Source organism: Cornus florida, unplaced genomic scaffold, assembly GCF_030987335.1.
Source record: "Cornus florida cultivar Cherokee Brave unplaced genomic scaffold, ASM3098733v1 CherokeeBrave_3.0.0_Hap2_Chr05, whole genome shotgun sequence".
NCBI classification, from domain to species: Eukaryota; Viridiplantae; Streptophyta; class Magnoliopsida; order Cornales; family Cornaceae; genus Cornus; species Cornus florida.
Window position 1 is genome coordinate 87,786,142 of NW_026775575.1, and position 12,682 is coordinate 87,798,823.

Here is a 12,682-nt window from a genome sequence, read left to right on the forward strand (position 1 = left end):
TTCTTTCCATAATCTTATTATCCTAAAATTCCATCTCATACATGATTCTTTCCGATCACTTTTTTTTTTTTAATTTTTTTTTATTGGAAACATTTTATAAGAATTCTATAAGAAATTATTTTTTACAAAATCTAGAACAAAAAATATTAACAAAAATGGATGATTGAAGAATCTAAATTCTTATTTTATTAATTTAGATTATCATAATTATTGTTTTGTTAAATTTTCAATTGTTACTTTTTTTTTTTTAAGTTATTTTGTTTTTTAGGAGAGTATAGAGAAACAAGTTTCACACACAAAAAAACATTATATTCTTACAATTCCTTATTGAGTTATTTTAATTAGCATTTAAAAGATAATTTATATATAATCTAAAGGAAAGTGATTTAAATGAGACTAGAATTCCGATAAAATGTGACTCATATAAAAATTTAATGTATCTATCTTAAAATTTCAACTCAAACAAAATATAGTTGTTTCCATAACGTGTCTATCTTAAAATTCTTCCAAATCAATCACGATTCTTTCCATAATCTTATTATCCTAAAATTCCATCTCATACATGATTCTTTCCGATCACTTTTTTTTTTTAATTTTTTTTTATTGGAAACATTTTATAAGAATTCTATAAGAAATTATTTTTTACAAAATCTAGAACAAAAAATATTAACAAAATTGGATGATTGAAGAATCTAAATTCTTATTTTATTAATTTGTTTGCGTTTTTTTTATCATAATTATTGTTTTGTTAAATTTTCAATTGTTACTTTTTTTTTTTTTTTAAGTTATTTTGTTTTTTAGGAGAGTGTAGAGAAACAAGTTTCACACACAAAAAAACATTATATTCTTACAATTCCTTATTGAGTTATTTTAATTAGCATTTAAAAGATAATCTAAAGGAAAGTGATTTAAATGAGACTATAGAATCCCGATAAAATGTGACTCATATAAAAATTTAATGTATCTATCTTAAAATTTCAACTCAAATATAGTTGTTCCCATAACGTGTCTATCTTAAAATCCTTCCAAATCAATCACGATTCTTTTCATAACCTTATCATCCTAAAATTCCATTTCATACATGATTCTTTCCGACCACTTTTTATTTATTTATTTTTTTATTGGAATCATTTTATAAGAATTCTATAAGAAATTATTTTTTACAAAATCTAGAACAAAAAATATCAACAAAAATCGAAAAATCTAAATTCTTATTTTATTAATTTGTTCGTGTTTTTTTTTTTTTATCATAATTATTGTTTTGTTAAATTTTCAATTGTTGCTTCTTTTTTTTAAGTTATTTTGTTTTTTTAGGAGAGTGTAGAGAAACAAGTTTCACACACAAAGAAACATTATATTCTTACAATTTCTTATTGAAAAAAAAAAAAAAAAAAAAAATCACTTCTTTCTCATCGATGTAGATAATTTTTATACACACTGCAATTCAGGTTAATCTCAAAGTTTTTTTTGTTCCTCTCTCTATATAAATTTTGTATGTATATATGTATTTTTGTGTGAGTGTGTGTCTATTTTTTTTTTAAAAAAAAAAAAAATTTAGATAGATATATTTTTGTATGAATATAATAAATAGTAAAATATTTTTGCATACTTTTTTTTTTTCAAAAGTTCTAACTAAATAATGTTGTTTATAATTTTGACCCCCCAACCTCAAGATCCTGGCTCCGCCTCTGCTAATAACAACTCGGTTTCTCACTCGGGAAAAATTATTCTTAAGGAAAAATAACTAGTTAAAGTTTCTAATCGAGTTATTTATGCCGATTTGACGCACTGTTATGGGATCCATGTGAATCCTACATGAATGCATCATCTGGCCACACATGGATTCGTTAGAATGTTGGCTAGTTATTTCGGCCTATATAGAGCATGGCTTCGTTTTTTTTTTTTTGGAGATACTCTGTCACCAATGCAAAGGCAGATTGCTAAAATGCAATGTAAATAGGCATTATTTAGGAAAATTAAATGACTAAATGAGGGTGGATGAAGATTTTATAAATGGTGATGTACAGTCCAAAATACTTATCTAATAGTAAGAAAACAAAAAATGATGGTTGTATGAAAAAAGTGATTGCAAAGGAGAGAGATTTAGATGGAATCATGGTTGCTTGTCATGTCAAGTCATTTTACAATAAATCTTAAATATTAATTTATTTATCAATTTCCACAGTTTAGTCGTCGAAGTCTTTCAAATGTCACTTTTAAATGTGATAAACTGCCAACCAGATTGAAGATAATATTACTAAAATGGAAAGATCAAAATTATTATAGATTGAAAAAAAAAAAAAAAAAATGGGTGAAGAAGATGTATGATAATGAGTTTTAACAGAATACATATATGATGTTAAATTTCCCCAATGCACAAGTTTTAAATGATACACAAATATATAATAAAAGTATTTCATCATACCATACATATATATTTTAACATAACAGAAAATTGAGTTGTGTGGTACTTTTCAGCTTATAAAAAATGATGTGTGTGTGTGTATATATTATAATATATATCTATATATAATATATAGTATGTGGGGGAGACCATGACAGTTGGTCCAACTAGTATAGGCTGTCGAGTTGTGGCTCTTACCAGAAGCCAACTCTAAAATGCTCAATGAATTTGGCAAACATGCGCACCTCCCTCGGGGACCGACACACCCTCCTATTCATCCCATGTTCATGATACCAAAATGCCTCCTCTTTACACCCATTTTGCACTAAAAATTTGTAAAAGAATCATAAGCCACATTGAGCAATCAGATGATATAGATATACATATATGCATATATATATATATATGTGTGTGTGTGCATATATTGTATAAGAGTTAAAAGTTACAAGAGTGATAAATAGTTGTACGAAAAGTGAACCCCACTTTTCCTTATTTAAAGTTATTGGAGAAATTTTGAATATTACTTAGAATCACTTGTTTGCACAGTTGGAACATATACTTGTATGAGAAAAAGAAATTTTCAATTTCCATCGAATTTACAAATTTCATGGTTAATGTACAGATGTAAGGTCTAGCTGTTTGGTACCAACTTTTTGTTGATTAACATATTCTTGAGAGTGTCCATGTCTCAAAATGTTAGCATTAAAAAAAAGGGTCAAAGTTGATTTGAGCAGAAACAATGTTTCTGTTTTTAGACTTTAGGGTGTGTTCAACACTATTTAGAAAGTTGTTTGGTAACGTAAATTTGTTACAAGATTTTTAGAAGCAAGAACATGAAAACATGTTTGGTAAAAAGTGTTGCAAGTTTAAAATTTTGAATGGTTAGTTAAAAATATTATTTTAGATTTTTTTTTTTTGAACATTGCTTTGCTATAGTTCAAAAGCAAACAAAAACATTATTTTGATGCTTCCAATTTTGCCTCAATTTTGGAAGTGCTTGGGTACTATTAAAAAACACATCAAATATTATCAAACATGCTTCGTGCACAATACACTAACAAAAGCAAAAAACACAAAGCAAAAACACTAGCCAAACAGCAAAAGTACTATGCAATTTCAGTTGAAAATTAGCTTCAAAACTAGTTAGTTTCACATGGCTAAGACCTCAGTCTTATTCGACTGAGGTGGTTCACCAAGCTAGACCCTGGCGAGATTGGAAGCTAATGAATTGGCCGTTGATATGTTCCTTTCATGCTGATATATATAGATATAAATATATACACACGTATATATAGCTACAATATCTTGTGAGACCCTTTTATGATGATGGTCCATTAGTTCCCAATGTACATGACAACCTGCAAAGGGTGGGGCATGGAAAGAAGGAGAGAGCTCTTTGTAGCCATCATGATGCAGAGTTGTTCCTATTCTAACTGTTATGGCAAATAGACCAACTAGCAGCTGAGCCACATGTTGAACATTGGGGAGTTCTGGTCACTTCAAGCAAAGCCATCCATTGAAAGATCAGTCTTGCCTATAACTTCAAATGCCAAAATTAATATCTTGATAACAAAATATCCAACCACTTTCTATTCTATTTTTCTATAACCACCACAAAAACCACCACAAAAAATTCTCTCTAGTCTCTCTTATGAAGTAGACAGGCCATACAATGTACTCCCCGTCCCATATTAGTTGTCATATCAAAATAGATCTCTAGTATGAAATATAGATAGTATATAAATATATTAAAAGAATATGACTAAAAATAATATCAAATGATTCAAAAATAAAAATTCACAGTGAGTCAAAATTTTTCAAATTGACAACTATTATGAGATCGGAGTAGTATGACTAAATTTTAAAATTACATTGCATCACCAGATGTGAGATTTAGATATCTGACACATGACCCTTTTTCGTTATTTTGCACAAAATGAATGTTCTAAAACTGGATCCAGCTAAAAATTACCTTCCGATTACAAGATGATCTATTATTTTTAAATTGCCCTTTCTTCTCAAATAATCATAAAAAAATAATACTGCCTGTCCTCTTTATTTTTCAACTTTTTATTTTATTTTTCAACTTTTTATTTTTCACTTTCCATCAAGGTTTCTGACTCAGCATAATCATATCTGGATTGAATAATACAAGTCAGGGATTCCAATGTAGTTGCAATGAAATTATGAAACAGAACATATTCATTACCTCCACTGATATCTAACAACTCTTAATAGTCCTATTTTTAATTGTTAACAACCTCCACCACAAAGCTTTACTCAAAAAGAACAAAATAAAGAAAGGAGATTTGAAAAGGAAAAGAAAAAGAAACACTTGTACATTAAGGTCAACTAGCTCACAAAAAATGGGGATTTTTTTAGTACAGGCAAAAGAACATAGATGAAAAAAGAGGCAAAGCTCTACTTTTATTTAAGGTATACACTCCGAATGTGTATCTCTCAAGTGTCATGCAATCTGCCACAACGATTGAATTGAACTGGTTAAGAACTATGTAATGAGAAACATCTTGAACTGATTTTGTACGAGAGCATTACTAAAGAGGAATTCATGCTAACGCTGATGGATGATCTCTCTGTTTAAGTTGCAGCCCAATCCTTGCAGATGTCGGATGTGTAGTGTATCGCAAAATGGCATTTGTTATCATCATCTAGAAGCTGAAAACAAAGAAAATTGAAAATCAGAAAGCAATGTGAGCTACACAAAGGAATGTATTTGAGCATAATTTGGTTTGCGTTTTAAGTGGTTCCATTGCTGATCAGGTTTTAGTTTTCTTTGTTTAATTCAAACATAGGGAGCTTTAAATGTCATAAAGCTAGCAAAAGAAAGTCTATGACAAAAACTAAGTACACGGTTCCACATAGAGCATAACCCTTGCAGTGGTTGGTCAAACAACATTACATTTGCTTCAAGAATAGTCACGCCATGAGCTCAAGATAAAATGATTACGTAGGACGGTAGGTGACTCAATTTGACAAGTCTTCCACATCAAAAATTTTGGTAGGAAAAAGAATTATAGGACATCTGAATTAGCCAAAAATTTATTAATTGAAAATCAGGAAATAGAAGATTACGGAAGAAGGTATCTACTGGTAGTAAACATAATAACTGGATTGAACTTCAAAATCAGAAATTTCTTAATGGTGATGCATGTCTCAAAAATGCATGTAATTCAAACAATTAGGAAACATTCTTAGAAGTCCTGAATTATAGGATGCCTGAATTACTCCAAAGTTCATTAGTTAATCAGGACAAGAAAAAAATCAAGAAAGAGGTTGCTAATAGTGGTAAACACAACATCTTGATACTTGATAGAACTTCGAAGTCAAAATTCTCAATGGAGATACGCATGTGTGTCAAACTCATTGCACAATTTTAATGGGAAAATACATGTAAATAAAACAGTATAGAAACCGTTGATAGAAAATATTACAACCTCAATTATCAAATCATTAAATTAAAATATTTTGTTTGCCCTTAACAAGTCAATTATCAGAGCATGTGACTGAGCATCTTGATTGCAATTTCTCTGATAAAACTTAACAATATCTTTCACATAAGATTATCAATTCAAGGTGCAATTTATATGAGGAAAAGAAAAACTATCTGGTTGGACTTGCATTTGATCTTGCAGAATAGGAACCTATGGCCATAGAGCCGGAGGGAGTGGTCTCCTCAGGCACCTCACGCGTGTAGGTCTCTGGCTGAGGACTAAAATTTCCAGTTCCAATCATCTTTATTGTGCAGTCCACTAAAATATGATTGATATTGAAGTGAAATTCAAATGTTCGAAAATTAAAATTTTTAGCATGAGATAGAACACAAGTAGCTTACCCTCGACGCCAGTTTTCCAAACAATGTTGTTGTGCTTAAGGCCAAAGACAATTTTATTACCGACTTGGAAAGAGAGCCTGAAGTTGTAATGACAACTTTCTTTCAAAGTAAACCATAAGCCTTCGGGTTTCCATTCACAGCAATAGGAAGAACAATATCAGATCTATCGGTAGATAGGATCGAAATGCTGATGATCTTTACTTCTGTTTCCAGTCCTGCATTAAAAGAAGTAATAAAAAGCAATGTCATGGTCTGAAAATCCTTTACAAGGTAGATATGAGATAATGGTTGAGGTAGTGTGATTCACACCATCTTGATATATATTGGTGAAGGTAGGTTAGAATTCATGGGGAATTAAAAGTGCAATTTTAACAAAGACGCTGCTCAAAATCATATAAATGATTCCAGATGAAATTGGCCCTTCATTTAAATAAACAATAAGGAAATTAACAATCTAGGTAAAAAGGAAAGCCATCAATCAAAATGATTACAAAATTGTTGAAAACAACATCAGTCCCAAGGAAAGCTATTTATTAATATGATTGACAGACAAGTGAGAAATTATGACTTATTAGAAGAAAACAGTACTGCCTGCATTTTGTTGCTTCCAAATGAAAGAAACAAAAGTGTAACAAAGTCAAAATTTTGCCGCCTAAACAAATGTACCTTATCCTCTGATTTTTCCAATTCGATCACTAACATTAAGCTAATTCAAAACAAAAATTAAAGCAACTAGGAGAAGCATAAAGGTTTGTAATAAGTGGGATTATCACCTCTAACGTTTCTAATATCCTCACTCCAAAGAAGCTGTTCCCTCAACCTCCTCATGCGCTCATCCTCCTGAAATCTCAAAGTCAACCAAAATGAATAGAAAATATACAACATTACATAATGCATATATTTGTGTGTATTTTTTAGCAGAAATAGACCTTGTCCTTCTCAATCAGTTCGTGGAATGTGTACTGCAGACCCAACCCAATTGTACCACCCATAAATTTGCATTTCCCTTGCTTCAGTAAACTGTCATCGGCTCCATAGAAAATGAGGCTCTCTGTGTACCAAATTACCAATCCACAGACTGATTGTTGGAACCATGTGTTTCCAATTCGGCAATGCAAACCAGGTGGATGGGGCCGATGGGCACGATTATAAGATACTACACTGCCACAAGGCATAACCATGAGTAATCGCCATTTCTTATGAATCCCAACACCCCGCCAAAACGACTTCGTAAGTTTATAGAATACAAGAAATTCCAACTTTCCACTAATCTGTAGTGTTAGTGGAAAGTTTCAGAACACAAATTGAATGCCTAAATCAGATACTCTTTGGCAAACACCTCTTCCTCTCCCTCTCCCTCTCCCTCTCCCTCACACAATTGGAACCACTCTATAACCTATCCATTGGGAAGCCTCTCCCTCACCCTCACACAATTGGAGCCACTCTATAACCTATCCAATGGGAAGCTCCACGAAAGAAAATTGATGGGTCTGGATTGACAAAATACTCCCCTGGAAAAACACAATTGCAAGTTTTCCATATACCCGTACACATATTGTAGATTTCCACATCTGGTGGAGTTCCAAAATCATTTGTCTCAACATTCCAATAGTAAACAAGTTTACCACCTTGAAGTCCTTAAACAATGGACTCTGTCCAAATCCCAAAAAGAATTTGTGCACACGATTTGAAAAGTTACTGGGTGCAGTGGGAAGGTGTAAAGATTTTTTAAGTAATGGATTCCAAATCACAATGAAGCATTTCACCTTGAAAATCATCACACAAGCAATCCAATCCACCACATGAATTAACAACTTTGAATATTCTTGCAGGTTCAGCCAAACATGTTTTATATGTGTTTGGCAATGTTGAATATCTCTGGAAATTCAGATCATCAAAGTACACACCAAAAAATTCCTTTTTCTCAGGGGTTGAATAGAACCTGATGAGAAGTTGATCGATGTTGCTGTTTGGAATTGATTGAAGAGTGTGTTGATAGAAGAACCGTCAATTCGTTATTAAGAAGTACCACAGCTTGCAGACTTCTCGGCTTATTAAAACTCTCTTGGCAGGCAAGCGTTTCAGAATTTCAATACCATTTCTTGGGGAAGATCTTCATAACTAGCCATCGATTATGTAGATAAACCCTCAATCTTAATCTTGAAGACAAGAACTGATCAACAATGGATTGTTTGATTCAAGAATGTAGATTGATTTATGATATTCACAACACTCTCTGCTTAAAAATTTCAAAAGCAAACCATCTAAACCTAATTTGGAATTTGGAAAGGAGTCTCTCGAGTGAAAACCCTAGAATATTGAAGAACAAGAACCGATCAACATTGGAGTTTGATTCACAAATGATGGATCGAAGAGATTCACAACACTCTCTGCTCTCAAGATTCAAGAGTGATTGATTGACAGAAAAACTGGAAATCGGAAACGAAACAAACGTTCGATTGCTCTTCAAGACCTAATTTGGAAGTTGGAAAGGAGTCTCTCAAGTGAAAACCCTAGAATTTTGAAGAACAAGAACTGATCAACATCAGAGTTTGATTCACAAACGTTTGATGGATCAAAGAGACTCACAACACTCTCTGCTCTCAAGATTCAAGAGCGATTGATTGAACCAAAACTCTAAATCGGAAACGAAACAAACACTCAAGCTCAGATTGCTCTACAGGACTCTCAATCTATGCTCTTAATACTCTCTCCCGCCCAAAGTAGTTTTATGTAGTTTTGAAAAGCAGGACCAGTTTTCAACTCAAAACTACACTGTTTCGGGTTGATCATTGGACAGGTGTCTCATTCATTAGTCCACGTCGTGGAGCATATATATCTAATACTAGTGAAAAGTGCACGTGACTAAAAATCATAATTAAAAAATAAAACGCAATTATAAAGTACTTTACTTAAATAAACAATTTGAAGTACTTTAATGGTACTTTGTTATATTTTTTGGCTGGGGTTTATTTCCATCTAAAAGTTGATATTTTGATTTGTTCATTTTTTGTATATATTGTACAGTTCAACTTCTTTTTAAAAAAAAATGATAAATAAGTGTGAGTTGCAAATAGTTTATTTATTTCTGTTGCACTTTGGATTTGTTAATCAAGGAAATTAATATTTACAAAATTAGTGATTTTCGTTAATTGAGAAAATATGGATGAATAAATTTGGGGTATTGAGAAATTTAGGATTTTTAAGTAAAATTAGTTACATATTACTAAAATAAGGTAACAAGAAGAAGGAACATAACATAGAATCCCTGGAACTAACCACCTTTCAAGAAAAAGACAATAATAGAACAAATCACTTTTAACGCACATCATAACCATCAACCTTAATTGAGATTTTTAGACTTTTTCCCACAAGCAGAAACTAGTAAACTACACAATTAAACATTTGCAACCCACCCTCTAAAATAATTAAAGACTTGCAACATCAAGTCACCATTAACAGCTACATATATTTATCAAAATGACCTTCACCTTGTTTAAATAAAAAATGAAACAGAAAAAAAAAAAAAAATGAACACATGACAACTTACTCTTTTCTGATACTACTCAACCCATTTAGCTTTCACCCTTTGCAAGAAGTAACCTATAGAAAAAAATAATAATTAAGCTGTGTGAGGGAACTTCTGAAAATTTTGGAATGCCGAACTAAATATTTACAAGCATTTTCAGTCACATCTTACCCAAAAAATAGAAGAATGGGAAAAAAAAAGTATTTGCATTCTTTAGCTTATATTACTTTATATCTAAAGAAACAAATAATTCAGAGAAACATAAACACTACTACTGATTATATGATTAACATAAACACTAATACTGAATATCATTTTTTTAGTTTGAGTCCCTGAATTACTGTTACGAACAATAACTTGTGAGTCTATTGTTAAATTGTGGACTACGGATTGAAAGAAATAATTCAGAGCAAACAAAACATTGTGAATCAAATGATGAACAAATACAACTTAAAAGCAATACCATTTTCTTGTTGTAAGCCTGGAGGTTTTTTTTATATTCAGTCTTTCTTTTCTCCTCCTTTGCTACGTATGGAGGTTTTTCCTGCATTTGGAACATTTATATAACAATAATATTGAATTAAAATGTAATTTTTATCCATAACTAGTAAATCTGGACCAGAAATTATAATTATTCTTATTTCCGATAAATTATTCACATCTTCTGACAATTTCCATTTATCTCCACCAGCTTTACCAACCTAATCATGGGAAATAATGCATGATTACAATAATTAGAAGGAAAAATAATTGATTCAAAATCAACAAAATTGAATTAAATCTGTACGTTTGAGAAAATAAAAACACATAGGAGACAGGTTTGTTGTTAGGATGCTTCTCTTTGAAACTCTACCTAAAAGCCTCCCTAAATTCATCAAAATGAAAGAAAATAATTATAAAAAACCATTAATAGATTATAAACTCTTGACTGATTGAATGAAAACAAAGATATCAGAAAATTTATAAGAAATTGAGCATACATGAAAACGAAGAAAGCACTCGCAGGCCTCTTCGGCTTGTTCGGGTCCTTCACAGCCTTTCCCCTCTTCGCCGGCTGGCCTTTTTGCTCGGTGCTCCTCTCCTTTTCACCGACAAGCTAACAAAAATATTCAGAAAAATACGAAATGCAATCAGCCTTCGTCTTCGATTCACAGTGGCAAATACTTAGATATATACACACAAACAGAAAATTCATATAATCATAGATATAAAACACTATAGTTTCAACAAATCATAAAAATAAAAAATAAAAAAACAAACAAAATGGGGCAGGCCGAGCCCGTGTGTGTATATATATCAACTGAATCAACACACCGACCACAAAATCGCCAACAATCTCCATCGAATCAACTTTCAAGTTCACCCAAATTACCTACTTTCTATTTTAACTATTTTTCATTTTCTTCACAAGCTTCGGATCCATCCATCTTTATATAAAGGTAGAGAGATAGAGAGAAGGAGAGGAAGAGAAGTGGAGAACTAACCTTGAACTCACTGGTGGAATCCAAGAACGGTGTTGGGAAGGATTGCCGCTTCTGTGTTGTTTTAGGTTTGCAGAAGTATGGTTGCGTGTTGTTTAGGTTTTGGTTTTTCACACAATGTCCAGTGCCTGAAAAATATGTGATGAAACTGTGCTTTGAAAGTAGACTTTTTAATTAAATGGATTTATTTTTTTGATGTAATTTAGTCATTTCTAAAAAATATATTATATTTTCAAGCTCTACTTCTTAATTTAATTGTGCCTGGAAAGTGGAGTCGAGCCTGGTTCATTTACTAAATTAACCAGCCCGAGTCAAAAGTTAATTTTTAAGTGCAAACAACATGTTATGTTACTGTTGTTTTTAAATGAATTATAATGATTGTCATGGAGTTGTCTAATTTTCATGTTTTTCAGATTGGGTATGTTTTTTACATTACACCAGGTGAAGTGTATTGTGTGTCCCACATTATTTCATTGTTGTTCATTTCCGGTTTCTCTTGTGAAGTTGTACTTCTTTATACTAGTGGCTTTCTTGCTGGTGAGGGTATGGTTAGATACTTTCACAATTAATACAGTTATATGAGTACCAACAAAATAATTAATTATTTGTTTTTATTATCATATTTTTTTCCCTCATCCACTGGCTAGTAGTGATTAGCCTTAACGCTTCTTTCCAAAACTCTAAGATGTTACAGGGAAAGTGAAGAAAAAAAAAACTTCAAACAAAATCCACTTTTTTTCATCTTGGTTCGGTTTCTTTATCATTTTCTAAATATTAATTACTCTATTTTTGTTTCTTTAATTTGTTTTTATTATCATTTTTTTTTTCTCATCATTGGCTAGTGATTAGCCTTAATACTACTTTTCAAAATTTTAGAGTTGTTATACGTAACGGTGAGTGCTTCGCGATCCGACTTAAAAGCTTAAGTTATTAGCCCAACTCATACATACTCGGTTGAACTCGCAACGTCTTCGTTACAGTCGGATCACCCTGCCTATCTTGGTGGCTCACCATGGCATTTCGCATTATACCGGATTAAATATTGGGTCTGATTCTGATACTAACTGTAACGAGTGAGTGTTTTGTAATCCGACCAAAAAATTTAAACTATTAGGTAGGACTAATTTCGAATCCATATATACCCATTTTATTTCACATCCGAATCCAAGGGACAAGTCTAGCATTATATTTCTTCAATTTTTTTTATTATCATATTTTTTTTCAAGCATTGATAGAGAAACTGAAACTTTCTACCAAAAAAGACACTGAACCTGTCACGTGAGATTCATTATGAGCAAAATAATTCATTTTCTTCTCTTCTCTTCTACTTTCTCTCCCCACTTTTCCTTTCTCTCTATCTCTTTGTTTTTCTCTCCTCTCCTGATGTGGACCATCTGGTTGTTCATTTGCTTCGT

At 31.7% G+C, this 12,682-nt stretch overlaps 1 pseudogene; it reads right to left on the reverse strand.

Moving 5' to 3' along the window:
* Positions 1 to 4,721: 4,721 nt before the first annotated feature.
* Positions 4,722 to 12,293, reverse strand: LOC132309645 (HMG1/2-like protein; annotated as a pseudogene).
* Between the last annotated feature and the right edge of the window lie 389 nt (positions 12,294 to 12,682).